The sequence below is a fragment of the Melospiza melodia genome, chromosome 3 (genome assembly GCF_035770615.1).
Source record: "Melospiza melodia melodia isolate bMelMel2 chromosome 3, bMelMel2.pri, whole genome shotgun sequence".
In the NCBI taxonomy this organism is placed as follows: domain Eukaryota; kingdom Metazoa; phylum Chordata; class Aves; order Passeriformes; family Passerellidae; genus Melospiza; species Melospiza melodia.
The window spans coordinates 64,049,472-64,069,172 of record NC_086196.1 but is presented as its reverse complement, the minus strand read 5'-3'; the positions used below and the strand labels follow the sequence as shown (position 1 = coordinate 64,069,172).

Below are 19,701 nucleotides of genomic sequence, written 5' to 3'. Positions count from 1 at the left end.
CAAAAATGGCTGAATAAGTCCTTGTAGGAATATCTAGAATTTCTCTTCTGTTGCTCTTTTAATGATGGCAGGTACATCTAATAAAGAGGGAGCAAATGCAAGGGATTAGAAATCAACTGTGTTCAAGCAGAAAGGGTTTCTTTTAAATCTTCTTTGCAACATGTGAAACCTGTCTCTCTGCAGCAAGGTTCTAGAGAGATGACTGTTCTTCAAATTAGATGTTTCCTTGATGGACATATAACCAAAGATGGTATAACATGCATTTTTAGGGCTCATTCATTATGCTTAGAGATGGATTTTAGTCTAATCAAACAACAGTGATGGTTTTTATTAATAGTTGTAAAGCACCTCATCCTCTGATAGCTTCCTGCAAAAAAGCTAAATTTTTGATAGATACTTCGTGGATTCAGATCACTCCATGTAACTTCCATACAGCAATTTTACCTATTCTTAAAATTTAGTTAAACTGGTGATATTTTATTTATTGTTGCAAATAGCGAACACAAATGTAAAATCTAAACAGGATGCCTTTTTTGTTTACTAAATTGTACATTCCTGACTTCATAGATGAAATAACTTGATGTAAAGGCTTCGTCATAAACTCCTAAAATACTGATTTTTATTCCAAAGTATTGGAATAGGTTGGTTAGTTAAGTAATTCCTGAATAATTGTCTGCTTTAGGCTGATTTCCTTGGCTTGTTTTCCCAAGAGCTGTGCTTCCTAGTTTCAGCCTTAGGGGGAAATGAGCACTTGGTTTTACCTGGTTGTGTTTGTGCCTAGAGGCTTCCAGGGGGTGCAAGGTGTGGTTGTACAACAAGCAGTGCCTCCCCTCCATCTGATCATGGCCTGCACTGTACTGAGTAGCCCTCTGTCTTCCAAAGATATCCACCTAGTTTAAAAGAACACATTTTGATTTATGGGATTTGAGGTCTGAAGGATGATCAGCTTTTCTGATATGCTGACCTATGCATTAGTTCGAAACAAGCATGCAATTGCTCCATTAAATAAGAAGTGCCCTGGAGTGATATGTATTTGTGTGGTTTGCTTGTTGGACAGCTTATTTTAATCTTTGAGCTATATCTAGTTAAAATGTTGTATTTAAAATTTAGTAAATGTATGCTATACCTTCTGGAGCCCTTATACTTTGTCAGCTTGATAAATTAACTTTGACACACTGAATATTTTTCACCAGCTAACGTAGCTGTTAGTTAAGTTAAATAAAGGAGAAGAGCCCACATGCTCTCTCCATGCATACAGCTGGACATTTCTGTTAAATTTTTCAACAAAAATGAAATTTTGATTGGTTCTTAAAGCTTCATGAATACACTAATTGGTGAATCATCTGATGTGCAGTTTAGTTTCAGGAAATATGAAATGGCTCACTAACTTTGTAGTTACAAGATTATGCAGACCTTCTGAAAATCTCACTAAGAAAATGTGTGCAGTGGTGGTGGTTGATATTTTTGGCTGTGAGAGAGGTTGGCTAAAACTCAATGCAGTTATGCATAGTCTGCACTAGTTTATATGGTAGGCACTCACTTGAAGAATTATCTGGAAGGAAGAAGGAATAATTTGACAGGTTTATCTGCTCTCGGGACCTTATCCAGATTTTGGTGAAGAAGTTTGCAGTCAGGAACCTCTTCTAGCTCTGTAACAGGTCCTGAACATAGTTGCTTTTCACCCTGTGTTTTTATAGTGCCATGGTTGTTGAATTCTTCAGCCTTAATGTTGGACAGCTGCAAAGCATTTAAAGCCTATCTATGAAAGATTGGGATAAGAAGGAGGGGGAGATGGAGGCTGGCCCAGATCAGTAATACTTCTTGAGGACTCTGAAGTATTTTCTTTATGTAGCCGAATACAGTGTGTTCAGGGCTAGCTGGAGACTCCTTGATTATGTACTGCATTATCAACTGAAGCATTTAAACCAGTACTCCTTTTTTGTGAAAGTTTGAATCTTTACAGTAGTTGAAGGATCAGAGAAGTCAGAAATCTGGTTTTCTTTTTGTTGCAGCAGAATAATAGCAATTTCAGTGCACTACATAACTAGTCTGTGTAAACTCAAGGTTTTTACAAGGAATATTTTACTGCTGTTGTGGATTGTGAAGCATTCCTTAAGATACTGTTGTATTGCAATACCTGTAGTGAGCACCAGTTTGTAAGAGGCAGAAACTTTTACGGTTTTTGTAAGTGCTTCAGTGATTTCAGACTGGCGCACATTTACGGAGGTGAAATTTGAGATGTTGCTTAAAAATTGAAGTGGAGTAGGAGCAATCAAAAATAATTTTTCTGCAGTACTAAATCTGATATGTTTTTGTTCCTCCTCAGCAGAATGAATTCTGATAGTAATTCAATGGTCAGCCTGGCTCCCAAATGAAATAACTTGGGCCTCATTGCTCAGGACTCAAATGTCAGTCACAGGATTAAGAATTGTAATTCTGGGATAAAAAATGTCTGGGGCTTACTACCTAATATTCCCATTAGGCTAGTAGAGACTCAGGGACAGCAGTTGAATGAATTAGATTTGATCAAAACTCTTATGAAAATTGATCAAGAGAATTTCTTCGACTTTTTGGCCTCTAATAACAAAAATTTAGCTTGCAGTGGTGCTTATGCCAGTTTGACTTACTTAATTTTATTCATGGAACTTGCCTAGCTAAAGATGAACATGTTTAATGGGGTAGACCCTGTTTCTTGAAAAGAACCTAAACAGGGAACTTCCATCTTCAAGATGTCTCTAACTTCTGATTCTTGGGATTTCATCTGCTTAGGTACATCTAGTTTTATATCAAACTACATACTCTGCCTCTGTACCTTGGGTTTTTGGTTTTGCAGCAAGACATGTGCAGCACTGTTTGATTTACTGACTGATTTACTTGTGGAAAAAGTACCTATTACTGAATTTTGGTTTGAGGGAGCTTTTATACTTGGGGTCTGTGAAGGAGGCGTTTTAATCATTCCACTAGAGCACTAACTCATCAATTTTATCAAATATATATTTTTTTTAATTTAAGATTTGCTGAATAAGTTCAAATTTCAATTGAGTTGTGTCTTGCAGTGTTTTTGACTTGGTAGATATGATTTTCCATTTGTTGGTCTTACTCTTGGCTTGGAAGAGGAAGGCAGCAATGTATTTTTAAGCTGTCAAAGCCTTACGGTGGTAAAATTATTAACAGTTAAGATTGAGAGGTCTGGCTAAGGGGTTATCTTTACTCCTACAACATTCCTTTCAACCAAAAGCTAGCAGTCTGATTGTTTCCAACTTTGCATCTCAGATAGGATAATACCAGGCCACCCCTGTAGGCTCCACCACCAGCCGTCTCCATGTTGTCACATTATTTAGTGCCAGAGTCCTCATTAGATTTGTGGCTGTTTAGCAGCAGACCTAAGGAGTCCATCCCTCCCAGGGAGGGTACCTGGCTTTGTTAACATTGATGTGATTGCTTTTCCTTGCCTTTCTCTGAAACAATGTATGGTTTGGGGGTCTGCAGCTGCTTGGCAGAGAGCCAGGAAAGATGCTCTCAATGTTCTCTCACTGTGATCGTGGTTAATAAAGCTTCTGTTTGACCTGTCTTAAATTGCACTTGTGTTATTACCCGCTTGGAGTCTCCAGATTCTCTGACACAGTTTCTCCATTTTTATTCAACCAGTTGATTTAATCCACACTGTTCTAATTTCTTTTTTCCTCTGCATTAGTTGGTAGTGGGTTAAGGGAGACCAACTCTGGGCTGTGTGACAGGGCGTGGGGGTACAGAGGGGTGATGGTGTTACCTTGTCCCTTCAGACTGCAGTGACTTGTTCTCTTTTAAGTCTCATCCAGCCGCACTCTTGAGGTAAGAAAAGTCTCTTTTCAGTGAGTGAAGTTTCTGCTGCCAGTATCTCACTGGGTATTTTGGCAGGTTCTTGCCAGCAGTTTAACTCATTTGGACATTTGACATGATCTAAAATTTTGGCAACAAACCTGATCTTTGATTTTTGCTTTAATTTTATTGTTCATAGTACATTGAGACCTTAATGCAGATTGTCACAGTGATGGTAGATTGGAATGTAAATCAGATTTAAAGTTTCAGTATCAAACCAGCTTTATCATCAAAAATATGTGTGGTTTATCTACCAAAGAAGTTCCTCATATTTATTGTTCTTAAGATTTGGTAAACTTTACTTATGGAAGCAAGAGCTTTGACAACAGGAGCTCTGGTTCTTACAGATGTAAAACAGATTATGTGTCATAATTTAGATTTAAATTAAGAGATTGAAAGTATTGATTGTATAGTATATCTTGGAGAATGCAAAAGTACTATTTCTGGGTTTAAAAACACTGAACTGCAGAGTAATGACTCTGTGAAAGGATATGAGGACTGTGTTAAAAAATAGTTCACCTGTTGTTGTGTTCTCTACTGAGCAGCATGTATTGGCCAGACAGGATTTTTATTAGGTGTACCCTGTGATGGTCAGGGCTATTCTTATGTTACATCCCATTACTGTATTTCAGGAGTGTGTTGTCTGCCTGTTAGTATTTGCTGACATGATTAGCATATAGCCTGGTTCGGCAATTAACAAATTCTGTCCCATCCGGATTATGACATTGTAATTGTTGGTTTCTTTCCATAACTTAGTTCTCTTTAGTTGAGAATGTTTGAAATGGTCTTTTTCAGAAAATCTGGCTTTATACTTGACACTTCGCATAATGTGCACTAGTAAAGTTGTAGAAATACTGATTTTTTTTTTTACCCCTATTCAGTTAGTCTATTTGAGAAAGAAAATCCATTTTTTGTTCTTTATTAGAAAGATAACTTAGCAATTAGTCTTCCAATATGACAATTCCAAATTAAATTCTCTTAGGTCTTCTTTGGTTCTTTCATGTCTCAGTTAAATTATTTCCAAATTCAGTTAATCTACATAGTAGACTATAATATAGAGGTACTTTTATTGAATTGTATTCTAGCAAAAGTTATTTTAATAAACACACACACTCTTTCAGGTTGACCTGATAATGTTCTGTTTCCCTTTACTGGAACTAAAAAGATAAAATCTGGGAATCAGGAGTTTTAATGTTTATAATGCTCAAATAGTTGTGCTGTGAGAAGTGAGAAAGCTTTGTGCCTCAAGAGTCTGTGTTGCCCAGTATCAGTTCTCATGTGCAGATGATATGACTTTGTTTTCTCAAATTCCTTGGGGTCTGAAGCATTTGCTAGAGGATCTAGCATTTTTGTTGGTAGAATTGTTAGTCCCCATGAGCATACAACATGGCTTTGTTCTCTCAAACTCCTTTAGGAGTGAAGTGTCTTTCAAAGGAATTTCAGTGGTTTTGTCAGAATGATTGTGACTTTTACATTCAAAACTGTCAAGGAATTGCACACACTACCGCTCAGAGTTGCTTATGAGGGGGACTGATGACCACTGTGTTGAACAAATTTTCTATTTTGATATTTGTCCAACAGTTGTGAACAAAATAAACGAGGTTTGGTGCCTTAAGGTCCAGACACAGACCAGTAGAGCAACTGGTGTCTGAAATAGTAGTAGGCATCTTGTATCTTAGATCAAGGTTTGGACCTAGATTCAGTATGGCACTAGATTTGGAAAAATATTGTGTTCTGTAGTTCTGTATAATTCAGGAAAAACTGACTTTTTGTTGATTGAACTTACACTTCCTTTCAGGCCAGAACCCGATTTCTTAAGCAGCTTGAAAGTTTGAAATGTCCTTGCTTTGAGTTGTTTGGTTTGCCCCTTCCCCACATTTGATGATCACTGTTGTAGTTTTTGGTGCCTGATGTTTAGCTTTTTTCACAACTAGTTTTGATCAGAATTTTAAAAATGGAAAAAAATAGCAATGTACCATTGCTTGTCTCTTTGACAGTACCTATATTTAAATACATATGGAAATCCCTGTTGCTAGTGTGCTCTATAGGAACTTTACAGCCCTTTTTCAGCAATAGCTTAGGTGGGTAGAAAATATTCTCCTGGAGTATCATAGATGACAATAGATAGCAGTAACTGCAGATCTTCAGCTTATTTTGGGAATGGTTTTTAAGGTAGAAATTATTTGGGTTTTAGTCCTGGAAGTTCTTGCTTATAGGCTCAAAAATTATCACATAATGAAATCACTTTTTTTTTTCCTGTTATGCAAATAATTCAGTAGAAGCAAAAACTTCAGAATGTCTACATAGCCCATGAATTCTATATTTTTAAGCGTTAGTCAAATATGAAATGTTCATTCATTTTGCACCATGATAAGCCAATTGTTTTAATGCTAGTAAAGTTAATGTGGCATACTAGTAGCATATCTGTGCATGGTTGAGGAATGTGTGATCCTTGTACTTGCTTTAAAGCCTGTAATAAGTGAAAAGAATCTTGATTTGACAGTTTCATTGACAGTGGCATGTGCAATTTCACACAAGTTTCCTAATGGCACACCTGCAGTGGGGTTTTCTGTTTTCCTGAGAAATACAGAGACACCACGATTTTTCGTTTGACTTGGTTCATAATTGCAGAGAGCGATAAGTAAAACAAACCTGGAAACTGTAGAGAAAAGAGAATAATGTTATGTAAGGAGATAAAATGCCATACAATTACAGTTTATGATTTGTTCTTTACTATGAAATTTCACGAAGTCTTATTTGTCCTTTTTAATAATAATGCTTTTTTTGGACAGAGATTTGATACTGCAAAGATGAGCAAAGCAGAAGTTTTACTCTTTTTGTTATATAGTACAAATGTAGAAGGAGAATGTTCAGGGTCTATTCTCAGTTTTCCCTATGAACTCCCCACTTGTATCTCATTTTCTGGGTTCTCACAAATGCTGGGCTTGGTTTCTTCTTTCACTTGTAGACTTGCTTTTCTTTGTACTATTAAGTTTTAGCTGGAATGCCAGAAAATCTACTTTGCAATTTAATTTTGGCTGACTTCAAGAGGGTCAGTAATTACAGTTACTGTTTCCAGCAAGTTGAGTTTTTCCAGAAGTCTTTTTATGAAGAATGTGACTGTGGATTAATTGAACGTAAAAATGAGTCAAAAACTTTTTTCTGCCAAAGGCAAATATAGGAATATGTGCTAGTAAGGTTTTCAAAACTGTTACCTAGGTAATTTGTAGATGTAGTGTGAGCTGTTGCCCAAAGTATAAAACTGATTTAATTTAGTGAGGAAGTTACTGGAGTACAGCTTACCTGTAAAATAGACAGCCATTCTCTGCAAGTGTTTTAGTTTTCACTCTTAGAAGCAAATTGATGTTGAGATATTTTTAAAACCTGCTGCTGCCAGGCTTCCTGTCAACAGTAAGGTCGTCATCTCTAAAGCATGGTACCCTGTCTTTTTTCAAGTTATTCTGAATTCAGAGGGGACAGTAAGTTAGCAGTTGTTGATTTAAGAATATGCTGACATCATGGATGACATACCTAAGAGAACTTCTTCTGTTCTGCCTTGCTTGTTTATGTGCCTTCCTGCAGTCTGGAGGGCTGAAGAGGCAGCAGTGGTGCTCTGAGGCAGCAGGATGACGTACTTTAGTCATTCAATAGCGTGTGAGAGTGCTCAGCTGATGCCTCTCTTCTGAAGGATGTTTAGTTCTGTGGTTTCATTAATCACTGTAAGTTTTCCTTATGCCCAGGATGCACTTTTCTTTTATAAAAACATCATAGTCTTGCTATAAGGAATGATCCAAAGGGAAGCATTTTGCAAACATAGAGGAGTTTGTTGTTAGCATGGGAAAATAGTCTTGGTCTTTGCTGTTGGAAACCCTTGTGATTTGTAGATAAGAATTGTGGTGTTACAGATGCAGCTACATATGAAAACATTCTGGTCTTTGATTTGGGACAGTGATGAAAGAAAGCCAAATCTCCAAAAGAATGTCGGTGTACAGAGGTAACTCTCTTTTACAAAATCTTGCTAGTGGGCCTACCAGTATAGCACTGCTTGCAAATCCTTTAAGTATAGCTGAATGCAGTACTCCTAATCTTTGTTTCCCACTCATTTAGCTTTGCATGTTATTTTGTCTTTTTACTGATTTTGGAGTTGAACTGTGTATTTAGCTCTAAAGGGAAGTGATGCCTCTATGCAGGAGCTGAGCCTGGGGCTCAAATAAATATGTGTACAAAGTTGCTACTCAAAAGGCTTTGCACAAGCAGACCTGTCCTGTGTGTGCAGGAGTCAAATAGCTGGGGGTAAACTGTGTATTCATGCACTCTGCTTGTTGTGGGAGCAGACAGAAAGACAGACTTGAGCCTCCTTGGTGAGGAGCAGCAGCAAAGGAGCGTACCATGAAGTAGAGGCGGGCAAGAAAGCTGGTGCAAGGCCTGGAAGCAGTGTCCTGTGAGGAGCAGCCAAGGGCCTTGGGCTTGTCTGCTTTGGAGACAAGGAGGCTGAGCATGACCTCATTGTTCTCTACAGCTCCCTGAGAAGGGAAGTGGAGAGGGAGGTGCTGAGCTTTTCTGCCTGGCATCCAGAGATGGGATGTGTGGGAATGGTTCAAAGCTGCTCCAGGGCAGGTTCAGACTGAACATTGGGAGGCATTTGTTCAAACACTGGAACAGGCACCCTAGGTAGGTGGTCAATGCCCCAAGCCTGTCAGTGTTTCAGAGGTGTTTGGACATTGCCTTTAAAATGTGCTTTAACTTGGTCAGCCCAGAATTCGTCAGGCAGTTAGACCAGGTGATTATTGTAGGTCTCTCTCAACTGAAATACTCTATTCTATAGAACAAACAAGCTAAAAAAAAAACAAAACCCAACAACAACAAAAAAGAGTAATTAGACAAAGGTAACTTTGTACCAAATGTAGCTGTGTTCAAAGGTATTGCAGTAATTTTAGGCTGGGTGCAGGTAGTGCTGGTGTGGTGATACTTCAAATAGCTTACAGTTGCCCATAGTGGGAGTTGAACAACAGTGACTGGATGTAAAGAGTTAATGGCCATGGCTGTTTCTGGTGTTACTTATATATGATGGAATTTAAATAGAATGTCCAGGACTGCTTGTAAGAGAGTCAGAAGAGTGAAGGAATACTGTCCTTGTGTATTTTCTTACTGTTGAGGTGGGGTTTTTCTTTGAGGGGTCTGATCTTGTCCTTATGGACTTTAGCTCCTGTTTGCTGTAGGCCTAAAAGTCCTCTACTGTCAGTATTAACTTAAGAGAATCTTGTCCCTGTATATGCCCATGTTGCTTCACTTGTTTGCTCTCTTAGGATGGAGCATGACATTGTTTGGGATCAAGGTCATGAAGTCTTCCAGTTGAGTCTGTCTCTGAGGCTTGCAAAGGTCACTCTGATTTACCTTCAGATTTTTTCAGGAAAAAATAAGATGGTATGGAGTGTTAATGTTACCTGATCACAATGAGTAAACAAGCAATTGGAATTTTTAGAAAGGAAGATATTATTATGTTTTATATGTGTTTGCTGGCTCCATCCTGTGCTGTCATTTCACTGAACCTGACACTGGTCATCACACAGATAACTCTTAGAGTGTCCAGCTGTTCACCCAGCAGTTTGCAAAGTCAGAATGCACAATTTGAATGGTTTGATTTTGTATCATTGACAAAGCACCCTGTTTTGTTATCCAGCTGTAGACTTCTGTAACAAAGAGCGTTGCTGGTTAAGTGAAAGTGGGAGTTCACACAAGTCATTGTTCCCAGTGGTGTTCTTCCTTCATCTGTTTCTTCCACAGATAATAGGAAGGGTTGGAAAAATTTTGAGAGCTGGTATATTCAATCATTTATAACTTTCCTGATCTCTGACCTCCTGGACCAAAATACTTAGAGGCTTTTCTTTGCCTTGAGTTTAATTTTGTTTAAAGCTTTTTGCCAAAATTCTTCATCTGTTTTCAGAAACAGAACTAGAATAATTGTGCCTTTTTTTAATGTCAATCTCTACTTTGAAATATTGTAGTGCACCTCTGAACTGGAACATTTACATGAAATTTGTCTGTGGGCAGCCTCTGGCTGAGCAGTATTGTTTTAATTTTACATGAAAATCTGTAAAAATTGAGCCAGTTCTCTTCTTGAAAATTTCTGATCTGGACATGACAGTTTTCTGTTTTGTTTTTTGTGGGGTACCCTGGAGACTCTCTGCATTCTGTATGCTCAGCAGGGTTTTTCTTTCAAGTACATTTCTGGCCTGCAATAAGCTGTGCGGAGCATGGGAGCCAGAATTGTCCCAAATGAATTGATTGAGGGGGGTCCTATGGCACAAAGCCAGCTGGGAAGTCTCTGAGACAGCCCTGACATGTGCCAGCTCCAGAATCATGCACTTGTGCCTCCTCCTTTCCTGCCCCATTGGCTCTGCAGTACTTCCAGGCTCCTGCCAACACTGGTATTTTGACTGTGACTTTTTGTAGAGATTCAAGAGAAGCTGAGGTGTCCATACTGGGCTAAAGCTTGGCTTCTTCTGTATGTGAATGCCTTTGTTACTTCTGAGCACCACAAGGATGTCACTCATCACGCCCATGTATGTAGCTGGGGTTGTAGGGGGTGCTCAGTCACTGCCCACACACAGGGTCTATGCATTTGGTCAGGACTCAGTGCTGTGACAGCCAAAAAACTCAATAGGATTCTTTAGAGACCTTCACAGATAAAATCTCAAAAGACTACTAGGCTGATGAACCTAAAGGTATTTTTCTTCAGGAGTTCCAAACTGGACCAAGTTTATTTGAACCTTTGTAAAGGTAGCAGAAGATACTCCACACAAAGGCTGAACTTCCTGCATTTATAAAATGAGGTGGTGGCTTTTTAAAGGCGACCAAAATGTAAGTTTTTTGACATTTTTCCAACAACTTAGACTTTAAAGAACTATTTTCAGTTGCTACCTAGCCTGTGAAATTCTGACCAAATCAGAAAGCTAGAGAAAGCAATCGAATGTGCCTGATGATAGGAAGCATTAGGTGAAAGTAGTAAATAAATTATTTTGTAAAAAGGAAAAAGAGAAAAAATATTTTCAGAATCATGTCCCGTTGGGAAAAGACTTTGGGGCCACCAAGTAGACTGACTTTCTTTGCTGTTTTTAAGGTGACTAGTTTAAACTTTAAGAAAGATGGGTTGCCTGTTGACACAGCACAGCTGAAAATTTCTTTTTTCAGAAGCATTTCCCCTGTAGCAAAATCTGTGTTAATTATGTAGGTGTTTGGAGCTGTGTGAGAGAGCTTTTCCTGAGTTTCTTTGCTGTCCTTCCTCTGAACCAGCAGCAGAGCCCACTGTGGCAGTGTGAACTTCTTGGGAAGTTGGTACCTGCTGGATCAGGTGCTTCTTTTCCATGTTCATTCAGTATAGGAGCAAACAGATTTTGCTGCAAGAATGTTCCAGTCTGCCTGCTGATCAGAATTCTTATGAAGATAAATAATTTTTCTTCAAATCATGACATGTTTTAAGTTACCTACAAGTTAATTTTGCATGTCTGTGTGCCACTGGTGCCAGTGCAATCAGAATTTTGCAGCCTTGTGTACAGTCAAACATTAGGCAGTGTTCTGGGGTTTCCCTCCCCCCACCTAAGTGGCAGAGTCCTGCCAGTCTGTAGCAGAAGAGTTTGAGATCTCTGAACTTGCACAACTGGTTTTAGTTATTTGGACCCTACAACTTTATATAATGGTTTGAAGGGTGCTCCAGCTGTGACTGTGCATAAGTATTTTAAGAAAATTTCTTCGTTTTCATCTAGTTTTGAATCTAGAATTTGGAATTCTTATTCTTGTGATCACCATGCTGAATGTTATTCTTCAGGAATTCCTGTCCCCTGGGTGAAAGTTGTTAGATGTGGAAATTGCCATGTCTCATAATGACTTTTTTTAAATTTATTTTTTGCATCAAGAATCAAAGTATTTTTCATCATGGAGGATACTTAAGGATCAAAACTTTCTGAACTCTTTATTGAACAGGTTGTTCCTGTGCTCTTAAAATGTTCCTGTTCTTTATAAAAAATACCAGAAAATGTCTGGTCTTTCATGTAGCAGTTGAACCATGTTTCTGAAAAAATAAAGGTGAATTTTTCTTATATTTCTATATTAATAGTTTTCCCTGTTAGCAGTGTTACAGTTCCTGATCTTCTGAAGGGTACACTGTTTTTCTAGATGAGTGTTAGTCTTGAAGCTGTTTTAGTTTTTGTTTTACAATTAAGATTTTGATTTAATAAAACGTGTTTCAGGTTATAAGGAGAATCTGGTTAACATTAAGGAGTAGGTTTCACAGAAATGGCTAAACCAGCATTAATGGCTCACTGCTGCTGGTAGACATGGTTCTTTTGCCTCCTTCTCTTGGTATAAGACTTAAAATTCTCCTACCTCCGTGCTATCACTTCTCTCTTCTGGCTTCTTTTTTCTCATTGAAGTGCTGTTTGTCTGTCTGATGCTTCCAACAATTAGCTTATGGTGAAAATGGAGGTCAGATGAATGCTGGAACTGATGCAAGGGGATGGGAGGAAAGCAAGAATATCCTTTTTAATAGGAGCAAAGCAGTGGTAGATTAATTATCATGGACTATCACCCTTAGGGTGCCCTTTCTATGGCTGAATTCTGTTCATGAGAAACAACCTAGAAAGAACTGTACTCTTCAATAGCTGCCCTCTGACAAGTTTATCACTCAGTAATCATTGATTTAGGTTTGCTCAATTTTCTGTGGTGCTGCAGGCTCTTCCTGCATGGAATGCAGCCTCTTAAGCCATTACAGCATGCCAGAATAGGTAAGGTTAGAAGGAAGGGTCTGCAGTGGATGATCTGGTCCAACCTCCCTGCTCAAGCAGGGTAGGCCATTCATGCAACTGAGTCTCTGCTTTCACAGGGCCAAAGAGCATTACAGGTTTTATTAGTGCCAGGCAGCTGGCAATGGTGGTGCGAAGATTCATTTTTCTGGTCTGCATCTTCTTGGAGTTCCTGCAGCCTGTAAGTTGTGTTCATCCATGTCAGATAGGAGCCCTTGGATACCAAGCAGCTTTCCAATACTGAATGAGCTGGTGTGCAGGTATTCAAGTGGGACCACAGGTTAGTGAGTTGTCTTTTTAGGTAGGCCATTTGCCTATTGATTAATAGGAATGCCCATTAGCTAACCAGTGAATTAGTGATTCATGGCTAGGGTCTTGCTGGGACAATCCTTTAGTGATAACTGGAGACAGCTTTTGGATTGGATAGGTGATTTCAAAAGACAAAGCATTTCTATATTTTGAGAAGAATTTAGGAGCTAACCAAATACATATATTTTTCTTAGAAAATTCTCATCCTGTGGGGGCTCACTTATGGAACATGCACAGGTGCCTCTTTGCTAGAATAAGCATTTCATTAAAATAGTTTTATTTAACTGATTGCTTTATGTAAAACAAAGAAGAAAGATGTAGCCACATATTATCTATCTTGCTGTCCTATTTCATCTTCCTGTGCAATGGAGTCTAGCACCTTGAAGATAAGATAGTAGTGTAATAATCTAGTTAGCACCTCAGTTGTAATGGACTGAGGCAACTGAATCAGTGCTTGTTCAGTCTCTGCAATGCATATCCTGTGCAGGTAGTCATGGTCTTACATTTCTGACTGTTGAAGGGTTAGATATTATTCCTTGAAGCTTTTATGGTATGTCTTGATCCTGTGTTTTGAATCATGGGCATTCCTGGTTTTGCATGGCACAAGGAAAGTGTGGTGTGGGTGGGTTTTGGGTTTTTTTTTTTGTTTGTTTGTCTTGGTTTGTATTTGGGGTGGGGTTTTTTGGTTAGGTGTTTATAATTGTTTTTGTTTGTTTTTTTAAAAAAACACTGAGTCATGAAGCTCATGAGTGGAGACCAAGAGAGCCTCTAGATTACTCACTAGTAGTCTTGAAATATAAATGGAGAGCAGGTGTTGCAAAGGGCTGGACCCTTTGCTGTCAGGCAGAGAAACATTTTTTTGTTTTTGCTAGAGCAGTAACTAAACGCAGTAACTTTTAATCTCATTACCCTGGGGTGTTTTCTTTTTAGATATTGCCTATGGATCATTGTGTTGGTACTGCTTAGTATCATGAGCAGTTAAAGGAATGCTGCAATAGTTCATGCGGTGTCCCAGGTAAGAGCGCAGTGATACACTCTGCCTCTTTGCGTGAGGTTTTTCTACTGCTAACATGGGTTGACTATCAAGCTGTTCCACTGGAATCTTTTGTTCTCCCAAGCACCATCCATTGGCATGAATGCTTATTGATGGAAGTGTTTTTCAGACTGAGACTATGTACAAGTACACTTCCACATTTCCAGTTTTAAGATGTGGAAACTCAGTGCTGCTCTGCATTGTTAGAATTCTTGACTAGCAAGCTAAAACGCCTAAGATGTGAAAATGGGCCAAGACATAATCAATGTATTTGCTGAGCAATTTGCTTTGAAGAAATTTAATTCTGACATTTTAATGTTTGTACTTACACTGTCTTGCACACAAAAATTTCTGATGTATATTGATATTATACATATTTTCATATATCAATTTTTGTGTATGTCTATATATAGGTAGATGCTTGTTGATTCAGTTATACAAACTCAGCTAAACTAACTAAAGGATTTTTTTTTTTTTGTTCCTTACCCCTAAGAAAGATCTTCCTGCCTCAGGGGCTAAACCTGCAAGGCTAATTCTTTTAGTTTTTTTAACTTGAGTTTTAATCTGAAAAAAACAAGGGCAGAATTTCAGAAAGCTTCACATTCACTGAAATCTTGATTCTTAGAAGAGGTCAAAATATTTTTAAAGTCTTTTAACTTTTCTGGAAATCCCACTTAAAATTCCTCATACATTCTACTTCTAGCTACTTTTCAGAATGTTGGGGATTTTTTAAACCTTTTTTTTTTTTTTTACTTTTTTTAAAGATGCAGTTTAATTTGCAATGTTCATAAGTTGTCATTGCTCATGCTTTATGTGTTCAATGTACAGAATATCCAGAACAGTCTTAGTTTAGATTTTCTGGCAATTTAGTCTATAATTTTAAAGGTATGGTAACACCTTTAAGCAAATGGTGGCATTAGAAAACCAAAATGTCAGTTGCACTGGAATTTAGTGCAGGTGTTGATGTTGCAGCTGGCTGTGCTGCAGCAGGACCCTGCACTCCAAGGCTTAGTGAGTGCTCACTGGCAGAACTTGCAGGTACAGAACCACAAAGCACAGGTTTCCTTCAGCTGGGAAGTTGAAATGTTTCTGATAGCTCTAGCTGGGTAGAGTCTAGCATAAAGTTGCCTGTGGATTGAAGTGAAAACATGAAACAGGCTAGACCTAGTGGCAGCCTTCCAGCTGCTTCTCCCTCTTCTTTGCAGGGTTTATGTTCTTTTTCCCTCCCCAGGCCCAGCCTGGGGAACCAGGTGCTTGCTGCCAATTAGTCTTGTCAAGACAGCCCAGAGCTTCTCTTGACAAGCCTGACTGCTGACAGCAGCTGTGGGCTAGTCTTAGGCAGGATTTTAACTCCTTGCTTGCCAAATGCTTTGCAGATTAAATCCCCTGGTCTCATTCTGCAGTTACTCAGTTTTCTATTTTATTGAAGTGTATTCTGTACAGAAACTGATCTAAGATTTACAGTGGTGCTGTAGTGATAGCATTTACTTGCCAAACTTCTGGCATGATAGAATGTGAGTTGGGAGTTAAGTCATTATGAAGGTCACTTTATAAGTTTGTTATTAGGACTGTCCATCTCAGGCCACCTCCTGCTTGCTGTAAGCATAGCTGTAGCTGGGTAGCAGCTTGGGCTGTTAGTCTTCTCAGCTGTCATGGATTTAGAAACTTTTGAACTTTTGGCTCCATTTCACTTAAATTTGAGAGAAAGACTGTTTTATTTTATTTTTTTCTGCAAATTTCATGAATGGCAATAATGCTTTTCCCTATGTGATCACTTCTAGGTACATTGCTAGAGAAAGACAAGTACAACTTTGTTTTTATCAGTTGATAAGAGGTGGCAAGTAGCTAGTTTGTGTTGGAGAACATGATCTTTTGCTTGGTCAGGTTGAAAGGACACAGGGGAAGGGTGCATGAGCAAAGCTCTGTGTCCAGGAGCTGCCTGTAAGCTGATGGGGGGCATGGATACAGTGGTGAGGGAGAGGCATTAGACAGGCTGTTGAGCTTTTGAAAAATGTTGTGAGAAGAAATAGGACTGTTAAACCAGTATAAATTGACCCCAGAACAGAAGGATTGTGTTTGGAAAATAGGCCATTTGCAATTGAATGAAATGCTCTGTTTACAAAATATATTAAATTGGATGTTTTTACTGAGCTTGTCAAAGATGTGGGATGTGATTTGACTCATCTTTTCAACCTTGCTTCCAATTTCCTTTGCTTTTAGTGAGGCACAGCTATTAAGGTATGCTATTTCTTAACTCAGAACTTCCAAGAATTACATACAAATAACCATTAAATCACTCTTTTTATCAATTTGATACCTATTTATATTTTAGAACTTTGTAGAGGAGGATATGCTTCATTAGTGTTCTTAGAAGTAGAAACAAATTCCTCTCTACTAGGGGAGAGCTCCATCATTTTTCTTGGAGTACTTATGGCTTTTGCAGAAGTCATCAAGACGGCTGCTGTACTTGACTTGAACACTGACTGGAACCATTTATTCTATCCACATGAATTTTTAAAAAGTATAGTGGCAGCTTCTGTGTGAGAAGAGTTAAATGTAACAGTATGGGAGCCATTACTACACTAAATCACCTAGAGTTCCCTTTCATGGCAGGTATTTTACCTTGCTAACTTAATGCTCATTGTTTTTGGTGTTTTTTTAAATGTTAAGGTAAAATTGAATTGCCTGCTTAGGGTGTATGGAGGTAGCTTAAAGGAAACTGCTTTAATTTAATGTTGCTTGTGTGGACTTACATGTTACAATGAGTGGCTGCCATCAGGATGCTGCCTAAATGATTTGAAGGTTTCTTGACTTGGAATTGATGTGTGCCATTGTCTTGAATTTGCAGTTTCTAGCATAGAAATCTACCACTATGTGGAGTTCTTGGTAAATTTGTATGGTGTTATTTCTGTTTTAATATCTGAAGCTCATGTTTGCTCTGTGATTCTTACCTAATTAGAACTACCAGCTTTCCTCATGATGGTTATTACCTACTAGACTTGTGTAAGTAGAGGGAAAGAAGTATTTAAAAAGCAGTTGTCTCTAGTTTGGATTCAGTGCCATAACCTTCTGTTCTTTTATTGATGGCTTGTCTGCCTCAGGGATTTCAGGTTTTCTGATTAGCAAAGAAATGGATAGCAACTGTACAGTACTTTTCAATGCAGGGTGAACACACATAGTCCCAAAATTGTCCTTTTGGAAACCCAAAGCCTAGTAAGGGGCTTACAAGAATGTTTGCACTGTTGAAAGTCTTGGAGCGGTATTTTTGGACTGAAGTTACCAATGTGTAGCTGCTTAAGGAGAAACTGGCAGAACATCAGCTGTCCAAGCTAAGACTGAATTTTGCTCAATGCAAATCTGCACCAAGGAGGGGGAGGAGGAGTTTACTTCTTGCTCCAGGTTAGAGCAATGGCAAAATATCATTATTTGGCTTTGACTTGACAGTCGGCCAGCTTAAGTCCTTGAAACTTGCAGCTTTCCTTGTGTTTTAGCAGAACTCATCAAGCCAACTCGGCATTTTAATTTTGAAGTAAAGGTTTTCAGTGGCTGGGCTTTCAATATAAGTGTTCAAAGCAGCACATTAAATAGAGTCTTAATATCTTTCTTTGCAGCCAGAGCCCCACAGTTGAGAATGGAGATTTCTCTTCGAAGTAGCCATCTAAGAACATCATAACTTCAGCAGAACTAACCAGTGCTGCTGTGGAAGGAAGCAATCTTGCCCTGGCTGCTGCTTCCTCCCTCCTCATCTGCTCCTCCCATGTGTTAACTTGAATGTTTGTACAGAAGTCATAAACCAGATGGAGTAAATGATTGAGACTTTTTCTGAGAATTCATTTTAGTCTGGATCAGTTCCTTGAGCTGGTTGACTGAGCAGCCATATGGTGTACAGACCACCTCCTGCACCAGCACAGGTGGCCAGGAAGAGGCTGACGCCATTTCTTTTGGTTGCAGTGCTGACTTGGGCCAATTCTGTGTGTTGTTGGAATTGTAGCTCTGTATCCTTTACCTCTTTTCTGGCAGGTTTGAGTTTTGGTTTGGGGATTCAAACCTTCGTATTCATCTTCCTATGCAACTGCACTTCCAATTTATCAAAGCCTAATAGTTAAAAACCAGTAGTACTTTATCCTAATAAGGCTTTCATGAGCACTTGAGACACTTGGCCCCTTTACCTTTTTTAGTTAAAAAAAAGATGCAGCCACCTTTTCCTTCCAGGCCTCTAAATCAGCTCTTTGAGCTGTCCGCAGTGAGCAACATTTTTGTGTGTGTAGAAAAATGCATGGTTCCTCTTGAGCCAACAAATTCCTTGTTTTTCAGAAACGTTATCTCTAGTATTACAGTAGTAATTCATTATTTCTGGAATGTGCATTGGAAGGGAGGAAATTGCTTTGTAATCCTTAGTACTGCCCTTCCTTCCTCGAGTGGGTTACTTCAGATGCAGGGGTTGCCAGCCTTCCTCACTGTGACTGGATGAGGTTGAGGAGCACTGGTGGGAGCAGCTCCCTCAGGGCATCCCTGCAGCAGGAGCCTGCAGTGGGCATTTGGCAGCGGGCACACAGGGCAGTGACCTCTTCAGCAAGCAGCCCTTAATGGAAGCAATGTCTTTAATAAGAGTCTCTTGCCACTGCTCAGCAAATCATTTTGAGGAATGACACAAATAGAAGCAGTGTTTCCCTCCAGGCTTTTGCTTGTACCTCTGTGGTCCGTGCACCAGGTTCAGGGAATGTGGTAGCCAGTTTGCCTGTGCAGGCTCCAGCTAATATTGAGCTAAACAGTGTGCAGGTTTCTAGCAACTTCACTTTGTAGATTCTTTTTTTTTTAGCCTGTTCTGTAAGATATCATAGTTTGTGCAGTGTATCATCTTTTGTGAAGATGGTACATTGTTAGAAGTTAATACTTTGAATATAATAAACCATACTGAGTAAATTTTAAATTGGGTGAACTGTGAGAGTGAAACGAGTGTATTATCTTCCAGACAGAGCACAGCCTTGACTTTGAATAGAGTTCCTTGTGACAAAGTCACAAGATCTAGGCAGATCTTTCTGCCTGTGACATTTCTGGAAGGAATGGTCTGAGTTTTCACAGTAATCTGTTAATATGTGATATTTTAGGATTGCAAAGAAGTTGCAAGTGTAGCTTTATCATATTGCTTAAAATTTCTTTGTTGTCTCAGTATTTGTGCTCTCAGAATACTTGAAGACTACACTCATGCAAACTTCATGCATTTGAATGTCTCTAAATTTACTGCAAATGGGAGTATAGCACTAAGGTATTTCTGCTCATTGCTTCTGTAATCCCTATAGAGTGCTTATTATATGTTATTTTTAAGATCATTTATGCCAGTTCAAAGTAGGTAGAAATACTTTTTAGTTGAAAAGAGATTGTGTTAAGAACATCAGTAGAACCTCTAGTTTTCTAAGAAGAAATAATTGAGTTTTTTTTTCTTAGAAAATCTACAAATGGTTGGATTCACTTTGTGGATTTTGATGGAATGAAATGGATTTCCTGTTTAGGCTAGAATAACCACTGGCGGTGCTCCTTTGTAAAACTAGGATGGCTTTAGAACCAGTTCAGAAACAATTTTTATTTTGTCAAGCTTAGTGCTGCCACAAGAAATCTGTGAAACCACACATCTGTTGCACATTGGTTTAAAGTAATTTAAAATCACTAGGTTGAATTTTAAATACTTTACCAGTGACTCAACTT

At 38.7% G+C, this 19,701-nt stretch overlaps 1 protein-coding gene across 3 annotated transcripts in view; it reads left to right on the top strand.

Moving 5' to 3' along the window:
• Positions 1-19,701, top strand: part of SOCS5 (suppressor of cytokine signaling 5) — a 33,614-nt gene that overhangs the window by 1,971 nt on the left and 11,942 nt on the right. Inside the window, exon 1 of one of the 3 annotated variants that reach the window (XM_063152050.1) lies at positions 13,952-13,980. The exons of the other annotated variants lie outside the window; for them this stretch is intronic. The gene's annotated coding sequence lies outside the window, so the exon portion shown is untranslated. Of the gene's footprint in view, positions 1-13,951; positions 13,981-19,701 lie in introns of those variants that run through there. 3 annotated transcript variants of the gene reach the window in all.